Raw genomic sequence first — 16688 nt, forward strand, 5'->3', positions numbered from 1 at the left:
CAAAGGCAGCGGAGAACGAGGGAGCTTCTCATGTGATCTAAAGTCACCCATTGGCTAAGATATTCAGTACTGGGGACTGTGGAAGCATATATTTATTTATTTTATGGCGTTTTATACAGCGCAAACTTGACGTGAGGGTATCAGAGGGCTTCACATAGTTTGCATATAGGCCATTATATCAGATACATTTGGAGTGGATAGAAATGCAAAGTGACAGTGTGTAAACGAAGTATACGAAAGACATTTGGATACAGTTGCAGATGCAGTTTTGAGGTAAATACTAAAGACATTTGGATACAGTTGCAGATGCAGTTTTGAGGTAAATACGAAAGACATTTGGATACAGTTGCAGATGCAGTTTTGAGGTAAATTCGAAAGACATTTGGATATAGTTGCAGATGCAGGTTTGAGGTAAATACTTAAGACATTTGGATATAGTTGCCATTACAGTTTTGGGGTAGATACAGTACATATATATAGAGCGCATTGCAGAACGCAGCAGCAATAGCACGAGGTTACAAGTGTTGTAAAATAAATATATCGTAGCAATTATAAAGGAAAAGTTTTGGTCGACAGTAATATAGATGAACACTAAGGTGCTGAGGTAGCGGGGGCAGGGCGTTGAGAAGGTGGGTTGGGGGCGCAAGGCACAGTTTTTTCGCCGAGATAGTGAAGCTCAGAGAGTGCGGGGTGGGAGCAAAACAGACCAGCTGGATGGACATTGGGGGAGCGCTCAGCTATTGGTTGATGAGAAGAAGTGAGTGCGAATGTGAGATGACCTAGCAGGGAGGCAGCAGGCTGACCACTAGACAGACAGCAAGAGGTCCGGAGAAGGGCGAGGGTCAGATCACAGCAGGCATCTGGCCTCCTCGCCAGGGGTGGAGCTCTATACACTGGCCACAGGAGCCAATACAAAGAACCTCAAGAGTGTGTGAGTATATGACAGTGTGTGCACATGTGCGTGCAGACAAGAGCGTGTGCATCGATGCATGTGTGAGTGTCTGTTGTGCGAGGTGTTGTGCAGCAGAAGGCCACTGGTCCCCATTATGATAATGGCATTGGTGTAATTGATGGCACTTCTGTGATCCTATCATATAAGTGAATATTTTGATGTCAAGGGGCGTTCTCATTCGAACAGGAGTGGCCCATGCAATGAGGGTGCACCCGGCCAGTGCGCATTACTAAGGATTTCTGAGGGAGCACTAGCTGTGCACTACTTAGTAATTGGAACTACATTTCTGGAGCCCCTTTGCTGCTTGTTGAGAAGGGCTGGGGAGATAATCGCCATAGCCATCCCGGACGGCTACACAATCACCCGGAAGGACCGCGTCAACAAAACTGGAGGAGGCATCGCCATCATCTACAAAAACACCATCAGCGTCCCGACCAACGCCGAAGACACACTCACCGCCGCCAAACACCTACACTTCCAAATCCACACCGACCCCCAGACCACCCTCAGAGGAACGCTCATCTACAGGCCCACGGACACAATTCTGCGAAACCATCACTGACTTCATCAGCCCGCACGCCCTAACCTCACCAGAGTACGTCCTCCTAGGGGACCTGAACTTCCACCTGGAGAAAAACAACGACAACACCACCACCCTGCTCGACAACCTCGGACTCAAGCAACTGGTAGACACTCCCACCCACTATGCCGGCCACACGCTCGACCCCATCTTCTCGGTCAGCAGCCACGTTGCCTTCCCCCACTCCACCGGACTACACTGGACCGACCACAGCTGCATCCACTTCACCTTCAAGAAGACCACATCCCACCACCACACGCTACAGATCCCCCGCAGGTGCTGGAGCAAAGTCACCACAGACCAGCTGACCACATCGCTGAGCCAGAACCCACCTGCTGGCACCCCTGACACCAACAACGCAGCAGACAATCTCGCACAGTGGATCACCAACTGCGCCGACGACCTCGCTCCACTGAAGAAACCCCCAGGCAAGACTAGCAACAGAAAATCCTCATGGTTCACAGACGCCCTCAAAATCGCAAAAAAATTGTGCCGAACCCTTGAAAAAGCCTGACGCCACAAGCGGACATCAGAAAACATGACAGCCCTCAAGAGCGCCACACGCGAATACCACCAGATGATCCGCACCACCAAAAGGACATTGTTCAAAGAGCAGCTGGACAACAGCTCCCACAACAGCAAGGAGCTCTTCAGCATCGTCAAAGAGCTCTCCAACCCCAACGCCAGCAACAACGACATCACACCGTCGCAAGACCTCTGCAACTCCCTCGCCACATTCTTCCACTGCAAGATCGCAGATATACACGACAGCTTTGGACCCCACACCCCGCCCCCAGCCACCAAACCAACGACCCCCACCACCACCCTCAGCGCATGGACCCACATCAGCACTGAAGACACCACCCGCGTCATGAACACCATCCACTCCGGCTCCCCCTCCGACCCATGCCCTTATCACATCTTCAACAAAGCCGACACAATCATCGCATCCCACCTCCGGAACGTCATTAACAGCTCCTTCACGTCAGCCACCTTCCCTGGAAGCTGGAAACACGCAGAAATCAACGCTCTTCTGAAGAAACCAACAGCGGACCCCAAAGACCTCAAGAACTTTCGCCCCATCTCTCTGCTCCCCTTCCCGGCCAAAGTCATCGAGAATACCATCAACAAACAGCTGACTTCATTCCTAGAAGAAAACAGCTCGCTCGACCCATCCCAGTCCGGATTTTGAGCCAACTACAGCACCGAGACCGCCCTCATCGCAGCCACCGATGACATCAGGACCCTGTTGGACAACGGAGAGACAGCCGCTCTCATCCTCCTGGACCTCTCGGCAGCCTTCTACAACGTCTGCCACCGCACCCTAATAACCCGCCTCTACAACACTGGGAACCAAGGAAATGCCCTGGACTGGATCACATCGTTCCTCTCCGACAGAACCCAGAGAGTCCGCCTCCCTCCCTTCCGCTCCGAGGCCACCAAGATCATCTGCGGCGTACCCCAGGGCTCCTCTCTCAGCCCAACTCTCTTCAATATCTGCATGAGCCCCCTCGCCACCATCGCCCGCAAACACAACATAAACATCATCTCCTATGCCGACGACACCCAACTTATACTCTCTCTCACCAAAGACCCTCTCACCGCCAAAGTCAACTTCCAGAACGGAATGAAAGAGGTCGCAGAATGGATGAGGCACAGCCGTCTGAAGCTCAACTCGGACAAGACGGAGGTCCTCATCCTCGTACAATCCCTTTTCCGCCTGGGACGACTCCTGGTGGGCCACGTCACTGGGCACCGCACCAACACCCACTGACCACGCATGCAACCTGGGATTCATCCTTGACTCCGCTCTCACGATGACCAAGCAAGTCAACGCAGTCTCGTCCTCGTGTTTCAACACCCTGCGCATGCTCCGAAAGATCTTCCGGTGGATCCCACCGAAACCAGAAAGACGGTCACCCAGGCCCTCATCACCAGCCTACTGGACTACGGGAATGCCCTATACGCAGGAACCACAGCCAAACTTCAGAAACGCCTTCAGCGCAAACAGAACGCCTCCGCCCGACTCATCCTCGAAATCCCCCGCCACAGCCACATATCCGCCCACCTGAGAAACCTGCACTGGCTCCCCGTCAACAAGAGGATCACGTTCAGGCTGCTCACCCACGCACGCAAAGAGCTCCACAACATGGGCCCTGAGTACCTCAACAACCGCCTCTCGCTCTACACTCCCACCCGTCAACTCCGCTCCTCCAGTCTCGACCTCGCCACCGTCCCACGGATTCGAAGAACCACCACCGGAGGAAGATCGTTCTCCTACCAGGCAGTGAAGTCATAGAACTCCCTCCCCACACACCTACGACTGACCCAGGACCATCTCACCTTCAGGAAACACCTCAAGACCTGGTTATTCGAGCAGTAGTGGCACCCCCCCCTTTTCTTCAGCGCCTTGAGACCCTCGGGGGTGAGTAGCGCGCTCTACAAATGTACTGATTGATTGATTGATTGATTGATCCAGGGTGACCTCTCACACACAACCCAACTGCAGTGCAGCACCTCCCTGTTCTTGGCAGCATCCAATGATGATGCAGCCTGGCACAAGCTGGCACCTGTTTGGATAATAAGTCTCCGGTTGTATTGTCTGCGCAACAAGCAAAAGGATGGTTTGACCAGAGTAAAAGTACAACGCTTTCAAGCCACCAAAAGTCACACGATTAACACCCATCAGACCATTTTTGGGAAGCAGTACTTTGAATTCTGGCACATGGAAATTTGCTTTGCCCTTATAAATATGTCTCTACAATCCCTGTAGGACTGCCATTGCTACCCAGGACTGGATGTAGCTGTCACATGCCATGGAACGTCTGCAGTCGATGCAAGGCAGGGGTACCAAACCTGCCTGTATTATGCCTGTATGCTACTGTAGCCTTTAAGGCACTAGAAGCATAATGAAAGGCATCAATTTGCTTCACAAACATAACACATGACAAAGGGAAGTTCAAGTCTTCAGCATGCCCTAGAGATCTCCTGACAGCCCCAGCAAGGGGACAGCCTGGTGCCATTTTGAGTCACTGCCGCACAGAGACACAGGAGGACGGTGAACTACCAGAGGACTTCTATAGGCCGTGACAGCATGTGGCAAACAGGAAAGTTCCCACACAAGGAGAGCAGAGGCATTTGTTTATCATAGAGGCCATAAAGACAGCCATGGAAAGGCAGAAAGCGTGGATGGAGACTGAAGAAGGTGGCGCCACACAGAGGACTTAAGGGTCCTGAATGTACTGTGCAGCACTGCAAGGACTGGGCACCGGCTCCAGCCTGGACATGGCTCTGAATAGTGGGTAGGGAGGTGGCAGGTCAGGTGGGACAGGGGTCAAAGATACCTTTTTGGGTGTGATGAGCACTGGATCTGATGTCGAAAGGGGGAGGGGAGTAGCAAGCAAACAAGACTCCACCCCCCCAAGAACCAAGTGTGCCAGACAGAAAATGACCATAGGAACAGCCATCTTGAAAAAGTGCCACAAGACTAAAGTAGACTACAGCAACCGCTATCAAATGGGTCAGAGTCGATTGCATGTTGCCATATGAAAGCATCAACAAGAGATTGGTTGTCAAAGGTCTAATGAACAGCTGGATCACAAGAGAGTGAGAGTTCCTACTAACAGAAAATCCAACCATCTTTACTTCTGCATTTTCCCAAAAATACACAAGGGAAATATACCTCCATCTGGTAGACCGATCTGGTCCATCTGGTCGTCTCTGCTATCGGATCACCAATTGAACCTCTCTCTCAATTTGAAAACAGTTTTCCGAGACCATTATTAAAAGAATATGCCATCTTATCTCCAGGACATTAAAGATGTCCTGAAATTGCTAAAAGAATAAATATTTGATTCCAGCACTGAATTGCTAATTGGACTCGATGTAGAAGCTCTATAAACAAGTACCCCTCAAATAGATACATTAATGGCAGTACAACAATTGTTAGAAGAGGCACAAATGGACACACTCACCCCTACAGATGTTATTATGCAGTGTGTCACTATTATAAAGATATAATTTTTCTCTAACATAAAGACCAACTCTAACTCTATCTCCAGGTCATATGCAAAGCCCCTCCCTCCCCCCTCCCTCTGAGTCATGTATGGCCTTTGGCCCTGCAACCAACTACTTCCAGGGAAGCAACCTGATGACGCGCACCACCGTCAGCCGTGCAAGCTGTGGGGTTGGCTGCAGGTACTGGCCTCTGACCAAGCGCTGTGTCCAACCCTGCACAGGCAGCCACCCCCCACCCCCCTCGGCACATGGTCATTGGCCAACCCCGCATGGGTGGCTAACCCCCCACCACACACAGCCAGAGGCGTGGGAGTGGATGCAGAGTCTGGTGCACTCACACAGATCCCATCCCTCGGGGAAAAATCCCCTCCCCATACCTTTGCAGGCCCAGGGGCTCATGGACACCCTCCCTGAACCTTTATTTCTTGAGTAAAGGTCCCTTCCTGAGCCACTAAGGGCCACAAGCACTCTATCACCCAGGACCTGAAGGGGACGATTCACACAGCCCCCTCCACGACCACTAGGGTTCTGGAGCCCACGTCCCCCGGGGCTAAAAGATATTTAACAAGCATTGGCATAGCCAATAGGTCTTGCCATTGGGACCTTATAAGTGTTTAGTTAGTTGCGATTAAGTGCTTTGAGATGGTTGAAGCGTGCAGGTGAAAGGGGAGAATAGTGTGGAAATTGAGAGCTCAACAGGAAAAGGGTGGGGATGAGATATGGCTTAAGAGCTTCAGCTGCTGCTTTTGGAACCGGGTTGGTGTCCAGACGTTGGTTTAACACCCAGTGATCCTGGGCAAGTTACTTAATTTCCCCGGGACTAAAGCAAAGGTAAAGTGCCTTTGTATAATATAAGTGTTGATCTTGTAAAGTGCTCCAAATCATTCCAGTTGAATTCAGGCTATATAAAAACTTAGAGAAAGTAGTAAACATCGCCAGAAAACGGACTGAAAACACAGAATAGTTTTACATACAAATGTCACTTGCCTTGAAACGCCGGCTCTCTAATTAGGTAATGATACCTGTATGTGACTTAGAATGAATGGAAAAGGAAAGACAGCAATAGAAATTGAAGAGAGAAAAGAGAAGAGAGTGAGGCAGGCATGGAGCAAGAGAGGGAAGAAAGGGGGAGAGGCCAGAGTATGGTTGAGTGAGGAAGAGTGGCTCAGGGGTTAGAGGCGGCAGACCCGGAAGCTGAGATCGGCCCTGGACCAGGGTTCAATTCCCCGCCTCGGCGGGTCTTGGGCTAAAAATTCCACGGACTCGATAATTCTCGCTCCGGTGCCTTCTCGACTCACGGGTTCACACTCTGCGACTCTGGGCAATAGCTTGCTTAATCTCCACAACGGCCCCTCGCGGCGGGATGCCTGGCTTTCACCTTGTGGATACCCTGCCGGTGTTATCTCACAGGGGAATACCAGGATGGGTTCCCTAAGCAAGCGCTGGGAAACCCACTGCGGGTAGCTGTGCGCTATATAAGCTCAAATACAAATACAAGAGAGGAGACAGATGGGGGAATGAGAAAAAAAGAGAGGGGGAAATGGGAAAAAAAGAGAGAGGGGAGGGTGAGAATAAAAGAGAGAGTGATACATAGCATCAATTGATTGAAAAACGAGAAGAGGCCGTAAAGGAAGAAACCACACAGAATCGTTTTCGTGACTTCTGAATCCGCCCACTGAACTACATTACACCAAAAGTGTGTTCTAGCAGGACACAGGAGGTGGTTGTTACTTAGTAGAGCATGAGAGTGACCTCTGCTCGAAATATGACCAAAACGAGAAGATTGCTCATCTCACACATGTGTAAGTGGCTTCTTCCTCTTCAGCTGATACTAGGAGTCATCCCACAGCTATAGCAGAGGCTGAAGCCAGTCATGTGACGCGCCTCTGACATCACGATACACTTTAGTGCGAACGCTTCTTCCCTGGTATGTCTTTGTCTTATTTAACATCACGCACTTCTGCATCAGGAAGGACGGTGCTATGTGCGGTAAAAGATTATCAACATATGTGCACGTAGTTTTGGGCGTAACACGACGTTTGTCACACGCAGTCTCGAAATTCTCGCCCTGTTAAGTTAAGAATTTCGCTGACATCAGGGGCTTGGAGTGGAGACAGGCTGCTGCAGGGCACGGTCTGCCCATACAGCCTTTTCTAACACCTGCTGGGCCTTTCAGGGTAACCGCCCAGACACAAGGCCAGTCCTGAAAAGCAGTGACGAACTCAAAAGGCAAAATAGCACTGGATTTTTTTTTATAAGTAGCCCCAAAATGCAGTGAGCGAATGCACATACTGATCGAGGCAGACGTCCTCCAGTGGAATTAGGGGGGATTGCACCTTGCACCACACAAGAGGCCTCCCGACAGCTGTAGGCTTTGGGAGGCAACATTTCTGGGAAAGCTGGGACATCCACACGCCTTTGGCCAATTGCGTGCTTTCATTTTTGAAAGCCAGATGCAAAGGCCAATAGCATGTGAGCACCACACACACAAGCTTGTAGAAAAGCTGAAGTGATTCCAAGAGGCCGATTTTCTAGAGCAGCGCATGCGTGTTGCGCTAGACTCGACCTAAAAAGGGATGGATGGTGCGCAGCCCCCCTCCACGAGTCATAAGGGGCTTTAGAGACCGCATCTCCCAGATCCAAAACATACATTTTAAGGGGAGGGAGCGCAGAGCCCTCCTCCCCAAGAAACTATGGGCACTGGGGGCCCCAGACAATGTTACCTTTTGTATTTATAAAGAGGAGGAGGCACGTAGCTCCCCCCTCCCTGAGTCTATAGTGGCCCAAGGGACCCCATACCCTGGGTCATCATCTGCTCCTAACTGGATGCCCTGCTGACCATTCGGGGCACCCACTAAACACTACGTTAGAGGTTGCGGGGGAACCCAAGGCCCCGCGACCCCAGAAGCCTTGCATGTACCCAACCTTGGTGCTGAGGGAGGCGACGTTGTTCCCGCCTGGGGGGAGTAGGTGTTTGTACTTACTCCCACTGGGTGGGGCAATCTGAGTTTCCCTGCCCGGAAGAGCGCGGGCAGGGAAACAAAAGTCTGCTTCCACTCGGCGAGAGCATCTTCAAAGCTCCCATTGGGTGGGAGGACATTTGCATTCCCTGCTTGTGCTCCTGCGACGAGGGAAACCACTGTGTCCCAGGGGTGGGCTCCCGAGGACACAGTGTAAGAGCCAGCCCCGGAGGATGGGGTCTCCGGGGCCTTTTAAGGCTCAGGGATCGGGTCCTGCATGCTCACCTCCCCTATATGTGCGTGTTGGCCCCATGGGATGGGATAACAGGGGTACAATGTTGCATCGGGGCGGGGATTGTGCACCCCTCTCCCCAATTGAAATACATTTCGGCCTCAGGGAATGTGGTCCCCGGGGCCTTCAGAGACTCATTAGGGAGCCAGCGTGCCCCCTCTCCTTTCCTTTTATACATTTGGCCTCGGGGAAGGGGTCATTGGGGCCGTCACCTGCCTATGAAGGGTGCCGCGTACCCACTACCTTGTAAAAAAACTTTAGCCCAGGGGGGTGGGGCTCTGTACTCATTGCATAACACAGGTTACTGTTGGTGATTAGAGGTTTCCTAAAAATTGTATTTTGATTGTTTTCACAGTCTTAGTCATTTCCGCATCAGCCCCCTACGTCGCTGGCGTCTGACATCAGAGACGTGCCATTTTAAGGCGTTTCAAAAATTGTTTGTAGCGCATCAGTTTTCACACCAGGAAAGAACAGATCAGATAGGAGCGACTTGAAGTTAGGTAAGAGTCAGCCCTAAGCTCTGTTTCAGTGTCTGGTTGCTGCTTTTGTGTCCTTCTCTTTCAACCGGCTTAAAAGATATGAATGGTAGAGACTTGTTAATTATTGATATTAATTGTAATTTTGGACAACATGAGCGCCAAGCGCGAGTCAGGTGGAAGGAGAATGCACTTGGTTGTTGTCAGTGCAGTTGCTATCCCATATGGATATCTCAGTACTGTCTGCAATAGATGAATAGGATTACCTGAGGGAAGTACATGAAACTATCCGATATTTACTGCATTCACACAGAGACTGATATCTAATAGTTGCATTATAAACTTGGATAGGAGTGCCTACTTGAAGTCTTAACTCATTATCAGACTTCATGCACTTTTATTACATTAAAGTATGTTTATTCATAAGATACAGTCCACCATGGGGTCCTGCTGAACCGGCTCTCGGATACTGGAGTTAAAGGCTTAGCATGGAAACTACTTCACTCCTTTCTGGCTGATAGGTCCCAGACGGTGGACCTAGATGGGAATGTCCCTGACCCCTTCTCGCTCCCTTGTGGGGTGCCACAGGGCTCTTCTTTGAGCCCCACGCCATCTATGTGGCCCCCTTGGCCAATATAATCCGGTCATTTGGGTTCCAGCTCACCTGCTACGCGGATGACACGCAGATTGTGTTGTCGCTGACGGAGGGAGCGGAAAGAGAAGCAGGGGACAGGTTTCAGAAATGTATGAGCTCCATTTCCATCCGGATTTCATCTAATTGCTTAAAGCTCAATTCAGCAAAAACGCAGGTGATAAAGTTTGGCAATAATGCCCGGGTATGGACACCGGACTGATGGCCTGAAGAGCTGGGTTCCTGCCCAATACCCTCTAGGAAAGCTAAGAATTTGGGAGTCCTGCTGGATAACAAACTCACCATGGGGGACCAAGTGAACCAGGTGACCTCAGCCTGTTTCAAGGTCCTCAGGATAATTAAACAAATCAAGTTCTTCCTCTCAGCCAGCAACCTAAGGACGGTTGTTACGGCTCTGATTTTGTCCCGCCTGGACTATTGCAACAGCCTCTATCTCAACGTACAGAAACAACACATGTACAAGCTGCAATTGGTTCAGAATGCGGCAGTCAGATTGCTGTCGGAAACTGCTAGGTTTGCTTCGGTTAGAGGAGAGCTGAGGAAATTACACTGGCTCTCAATTCCACTTAGATCACGGTTTAAGGCCCTTTGTGTGGTCTTTAAAGCAGTAAATGGTATTGGCCCGGAGTTTCTTAAGCATAGACTCACCTGGTATGTCCCCAGCAGAACCTTGCGTTCCTCCGGGTCTAAACTAGTTCAAATTTCCATGTTTAAGAAAACTAACTGGTGAGGCCAAAGTTTCTTTCACCATGCCTCTAAAGCATGGAACGAACTTCCGTTCCATCTAAGAAATGCCCAGAGCTTATCTCCTTTCGGAGGGGTTTGAAAACCTGGCTTTTCTCTCAATAGCAGCTCACTGCTTCCCCAGGTAACTAGGACTCAGCGCCAGGACACTTCAGGGTAGCAGTGCGCTTTATAAGTTAAAATAACATAACATAACATTATTTCACATTAGTTTGTGCTCTAATATCCTGATTATTTAGATGTTTAGAGCGTAGGCCTTACTTGAACCTTGGACTTTATTCAAATGTTCACACTTCAGTATTTCATTTTATTGTGCATGAACACATTATGGGCATAATGCACCTTTTTACCATGGTCTTCTTGTTTTCTGTGTCTGGACACACACGGAATGGGGCACATTGATTCCTCCTATTTTGATATGTTAAAGGTATGTTACCTGATTATATACTTCTTTTGCTACTATTTTTACAGATTTCTCATCAATTACCTTAAGTGACAGTAGTGCCTCGGGATTTCTTTGTCATGGATTAGGCAGATTTTTTAAGTTATACCCATTAAGAATACACGTGTACCAAGTAATATGTTTGTATGGTCCAGAAGAAGACCCACATTTCCTTCTGAAGGCTCATGAAAGAGCTGAAACATGTCGACCTACTCTTGAGATGAATCATCCCCCTTATTAGTTTTAACCACACCCACATGGGGACAAGAATAAAGATATGATATATCCGCCATTTTGTATTTTTAACAGCTTGCAGCTCTGTATACTTTACTTTCGGACAAACACATCCTTTTGAGAGGTAGCTCTCTCAAAGAACATCCACCTTAGGCCCCTGAAAAAAAATCAAAGGTCTTCCTTGCCTTGACAGGATATTAGTAAGTGCCTTCAGATGTGACTTTTTGAAATATAGCAATATGTAATCCACTGTGACCCTTTAGAAAGTGGTTGTCCATAGGGTACTTAAGTTGTGTTGTCTTTATTCGAGGGGCGGTCTCTTATAGCTATACCAGTGTTTCCCGTGGCTGTAAGCCTCCAGTAACACTGACGAGGTACCACCAGCTACTATCTTAAAAGGGGTTTAACCTCTTAATAGTGCATAACAGGGGCAATCAATCTAGTGGCCAGATTAGAGCCAGATACCCAACGTAACCAAAAGGAAAATAGTCTTAGGGGGCAGTCACAGGCTGATTTTGACTAAAGCAGTGGGCAAGCATGAAAGGCAAAAAAAAGTCCGGAGGCAGAGGCTGACTTTTTCCTCTCACATATCATTGTTACACTGATGACACAGTTAATTGTAAAACAGAAGGAATCGCCATTGCCCACCATTTCCTTAACTGTCTGTTGGCTATTGCAAAATGGATGCACTACATTTATTTCAATAATATGGAAATTCTAATAGATCAAGGCACAACTGCTGCCTGGACTGACTCGGTTTTCTAGCTCGAAGGGTGTACCACACACTCTAAGTCACAATGTCTGCCTTTTGTGTTCAAGCCCCCAGGGAAATATTTAGCCTGCTCCCTCTTGATTCTAAAAAACCGTGAAACAAGCCATAATTCACTCAGTGTTGGATTACGGCCCTGCCAATTCTCCTGAACCTCTAAATCACATTTTCCTCAGTCGCAGCCTGATCGAAAGGACTCTGCCATCTATTCCTCAGTTTATCCCTCAGAGACCGTATTTCAGGACAATTGACCAGCTTACAGTGTTGCAGATTCATAAAAGGATTATGTTAAGAGCCCATATGTCTGCCACAAGGACATTCACAACTCAGTCCCCATATTTCTACATGCTCGATTCAGTAGATATGTACAATCAGTCTCCTGTGGACATTTATCAATATATCTGCTCACTATCATTAGAATTACAACTTTCCACATTGGCAGTAGGCCTGTTTACCAAGCCACAGCCAGGCTGTGATATTCCTTACCAGTTCGTCAGATCATTCCCAATCATATTGCTTTCTTCAAGATATTAGGGAACTCTGAATCCTCATCTAACTGTCCATCCCCTGACATGTTTCTGTGCCCTGGTGCTCAAATGCCTTTTGAGGTCACGCCATGTTCTATAACGCATATTCATTCATTCACTCTCAAACTAACTGATTAAAATGTTGACGGCCCAGGGTGTGAACATATATTTACTGTAGCCTGCAAAACTAACAGCCACATCTAAAGGGAAAGAAGGTGGCCCTTATTCAGAGATTGGGAGGTGGGAAATCCCCCCCCCCCCCCCATTACTCGTGCTGTAGGCTTCGATGCACTTGTGAGAGGGCAGATGGACATCCACTTTGTTTGTGAAAGTGTGTTTCATCCTCCAATATCTAAATAAAGCTCTCTGTCTTTTGAGACCCTGAAAGTCCAGAGAATGTGCACAACACATTGTGCAAAGCAAATGTCTAAAAACTATTTCAGCTCTGAGAGGGCAACTTGCTGGCCTCAAACCTTCCTGTTCCTTCACCAGTCACCGTGAGGGTTGTTCACATCCCACCATGCCTGGCTTGCAATATGCTAATAACTGGTTTACTGTTGCTTATCTGATCATTATATTTTACTGCAACCTATCCGGCCACAATATTTTATTAAGTGAATATATGAATGCACATAGCCAAGATATGAAATGTAACTCCTCCTAAAAGGCCACCCACCTTGAATACTTTCAAACTCTACTAGAGAGGGGTAGTTGCTGCTCTGTGGTTATTCCACTGGCTATCTGGGGTTTTGTTGGGAGGTATTTGCATTCCATCAAAGAAATGTTACTGTTTATATAAAAGTTTTTTTTTTTTTAAGAGAACCCGATAAAATACTTCTCTATTTCGCAATTACATATACATTGCCTTAGAGGCCAAGAACATGAGTTAGACGTCTGCTTCAATAGCAGCCTGAAATATACAATTTATTTACAACTTGGATTTAAATTTGATAATAGTAACAAATGTTTTACAACACTACTAAACCAAAAAATATGTGTAAACAAAGTATTTGCAAAGAAAAAAAACACATGAAGTTAATTTTACTCCCATCAGATATCAGCTAGCCTATGGATTAAGCTATTCATACGTAAAATTATTATTTTAGAACTGCATTCAGTTTGTACTAAACAATTGTCTATCACTGCAACAGTATGTGCAATACACAAGTGATTACCAAAGATTTCTTAATTCTTTAAAGCGTCCAATGTATTAAAAAGTGAATCACACTATGTCTCATGCACCAACAAGTTGGAGTTCACATTACAAAGATGTTGCAGCAGGCTCAGAGCGGATTAAGGTTAGCAATGGAGCATACACAAACAACTGGATTGTATGGTAATATTAGGAAGTCCTGAAATGTAATATGCAATGTTTTCTGGGGGGAAAGTTATAAATACATTTCTGAAATACCAATGACTATATATGTTATAGTCAGACCCACGAGTTCGTGCTTCAACAGGCCGAATCAGATCAGTTCAGATTAGGAGGAGCACAAACTGCACTCACTCCTGACTTTGGCTGTTTGAAATCCACTTGGTGGCAAAAGCCCACAAAAAATGTTCAAAATTAGGTCCTAATGCAAGCAAAACAGGTAGAAAAACCCTTTCCTGTGTCACACACATTAATTCTTTTTTGGGGCGAAAAATCTTAATTAGGCATAAAATACACCCAACAACAGGCATAAATATGTACCACCAGGGGCGTTTTTTAACTCACAATTCCCATAGATGACTCAATAAACTCGTAAATATTTCATTCTGTTGTGACTGAAGACAATGCAATTCAGAACATGTTGTTCCCATGTCCTTCTGCTCGTACAAATATGTTATGTTCATTAATAGGAGACATTTGATCTGGTGTCCAGATGAAATGGAAGCATTTCACATTAACTGATGGGTTTACATATTTGTGAGAAATCGACTAGCAACCAAGAGAGAGAGCATACAATTCGCAAACAAGGTTTACTGTTGTTATATTAGAAAAAAAAGTAGTCTTTTAAGGAACACAATTCATATACAAACATGTATTACATTAGGAGCACGAAAGATCACACTTTTCGTACTATAATACATTACAGAAAATGATGTTTAATCATATGAAAGCCATCGAGACACTATCAATTTGATGTTGAAATACAATTGTAATTAGAAATACATTTCTGTTCGGGGAAGAGCAATAAATCTTCAAAAATCTCAGCATTTGGAGATAATGTTATCTTGGCCAAGATAAAAAGAAAAACCCATCCATCTACTGAGAGATGACTGCCCGTTAGTACTGTCTACTTTCACATTCGCATTTCACATTAATTTTTTCCTCTAAAAGCTGTATTTTCAGCAACAAAATGAACTGCATAACAACTGTTTAAAATAAGCACATGAACGTTTAGTTACCAGAATGCCTGGGGTAGGAGTAATGACAACATGCACGGTTTGGAGCCTCACCCTGAGATCACAGGGCTGACATCTTGCTAAGCTCAACGCCTCTTATCAGCCTCCTATTTGCTGCTGAGGAGGTAGGAAAGGACAAGGAATGAAAACCACAGAAAGGCATGGATCTTACAGTCCTGTTTACTTGTTGGGCTTGCGTTCCCTTCGATAATCCTAAGAATAGAGGAGGAAAGGGCATTGTATGGGATTACAATGCCCATGACAGGTAAATAGGTGTTAGAACTGGCTATGCATGCATGACACCCCTGGCTAAATAGTGGAGGGCTGAGGTACGGGGTTCGACAACGCAAGCATCATCATTAAAGTAGTTAACCAGATGATTCAGACACAAATCGTCTTAAATGTCATAGGCCTTATGCGGAGTATTGGCGCAGAGTACTGCAGAGCATGCCACTCTTCAGGGGCCTTCATTTGTCCATCTCAATCACATTGAAGAATTATCTGTGAGTGCTGGATTTTTAACATACCAGCCAAAGAACCAATTAAATGTAATATTTATCTGCCTTTTGAATGCATTTTTTAGATTGTAAACAATGTGTGCCTCGAATTTGTATGAAACTAATTTAAAGTAGTCAGGGACGGAATAGGCTAATTTTATTTTACATCTTGAAGTTGGTGAGATCTAAAGGTGCTGTAAGGTTCTACATGTGATTTTCAAGGTCGGCTAACAATGAAATATAACAGGGAAGGTTCTCCTTAGTGCTGGAGTGGTCAAGTGTTCTATAGTATGGTTGTATATAAATGTATGACATGAATATACAGAAGCGCTTTCCACAAATAATCTCAGGCAACATGATTTTTAAAACTGAATTTGAATGATTGAATGCAGAATTTTCAAGGAGGGAGTTTAGTGGTCTACTGGCAGCAGGGCTGTTATCCTATTGTGTTGACAGATTATTAGTATTATGTCCACTGTATTGTGGCAGTTTTCATCAGAGTACATCAATTAATAGCTTGTTTAGAAATACTCTGTAAAAAAATTCAGACTCTGGGTAGTGCAGCTGGCAAAAATAATTTAAAGCCTTAAGTTTTTAATAAACGTGGATAGTGGGCAGGCCCGGACTGGCCGTTGCGGGCACCGGGCAATCCCCCAGTAGGCCGCATGGTTGGGGGCCGGTTTTTGCCCCCTGGGGGCCGTTTTTGTTACAGGGCCGTTATGCTGCAAAAACGGCCCTGTAACAAAAACGGCCCTGGCACAGAGCGCGGTCGCACCTCCCCCTCCTCCCGGGGGGGGGGAGGGGGCCGGCCGAGCTCTTTGCCAGGGCCGGTTCTGGTTCCCAGTCCGGCCTAGATAGTGGGCTGAGATAGACACAGAACAATATAGAAAGAAGAAGAGACTTCCAGAAATTCTGGAGCTGAGGATCCTGTGCGGTTATTGATTATGAATGCAGTTTCATTACCATTATGATAAATGCGGCACTTTTCATTGCTGCCTCTACAGTTGTGTTTGTAGTCTCCCTAGGAGGATTATGTGGTTGATGGTTTAATTAAAGGTGCCGATACAAAGATGGACCTAGATTGAAAAACCTTTGTTGTCAAGGCATATCTGATATTAACTCTTTCCGTGCTCATGACTAGCTCAGCTCGTCATGAGG

At 46.9% G+C, this 16688-nt stretch overlaps 1 protein-coding gene across 1 annotated transcript in view; it reads right to left on the reverse strand.

Annotated features, from left to right (window-relative positions):
- The window catches only part of PDZD2 (PDZ domain containing 2), a 997171-nt gene that overhangs the window by 731769 nt on the left and 248714 nt on the right, over positions 1-16688 (reverse strand). The gene's annotated exons all lie outside the window — the stretch shown is intronic.

This window comes from Lissotriton vulgaris, chromosome 3_1, assembly GCF_964263255.1.
Source record: "Lissotriton vulgaris chromosome 3_1, aLisVul1.2, whole genome shotgun sequence".
NCBI classification, from domain to species: Eukaryota; Metazoa; Chordata; class Amphibia; order Caudata; family Salamandridae; genus Lissotriton; species Lissotriton vulgaris.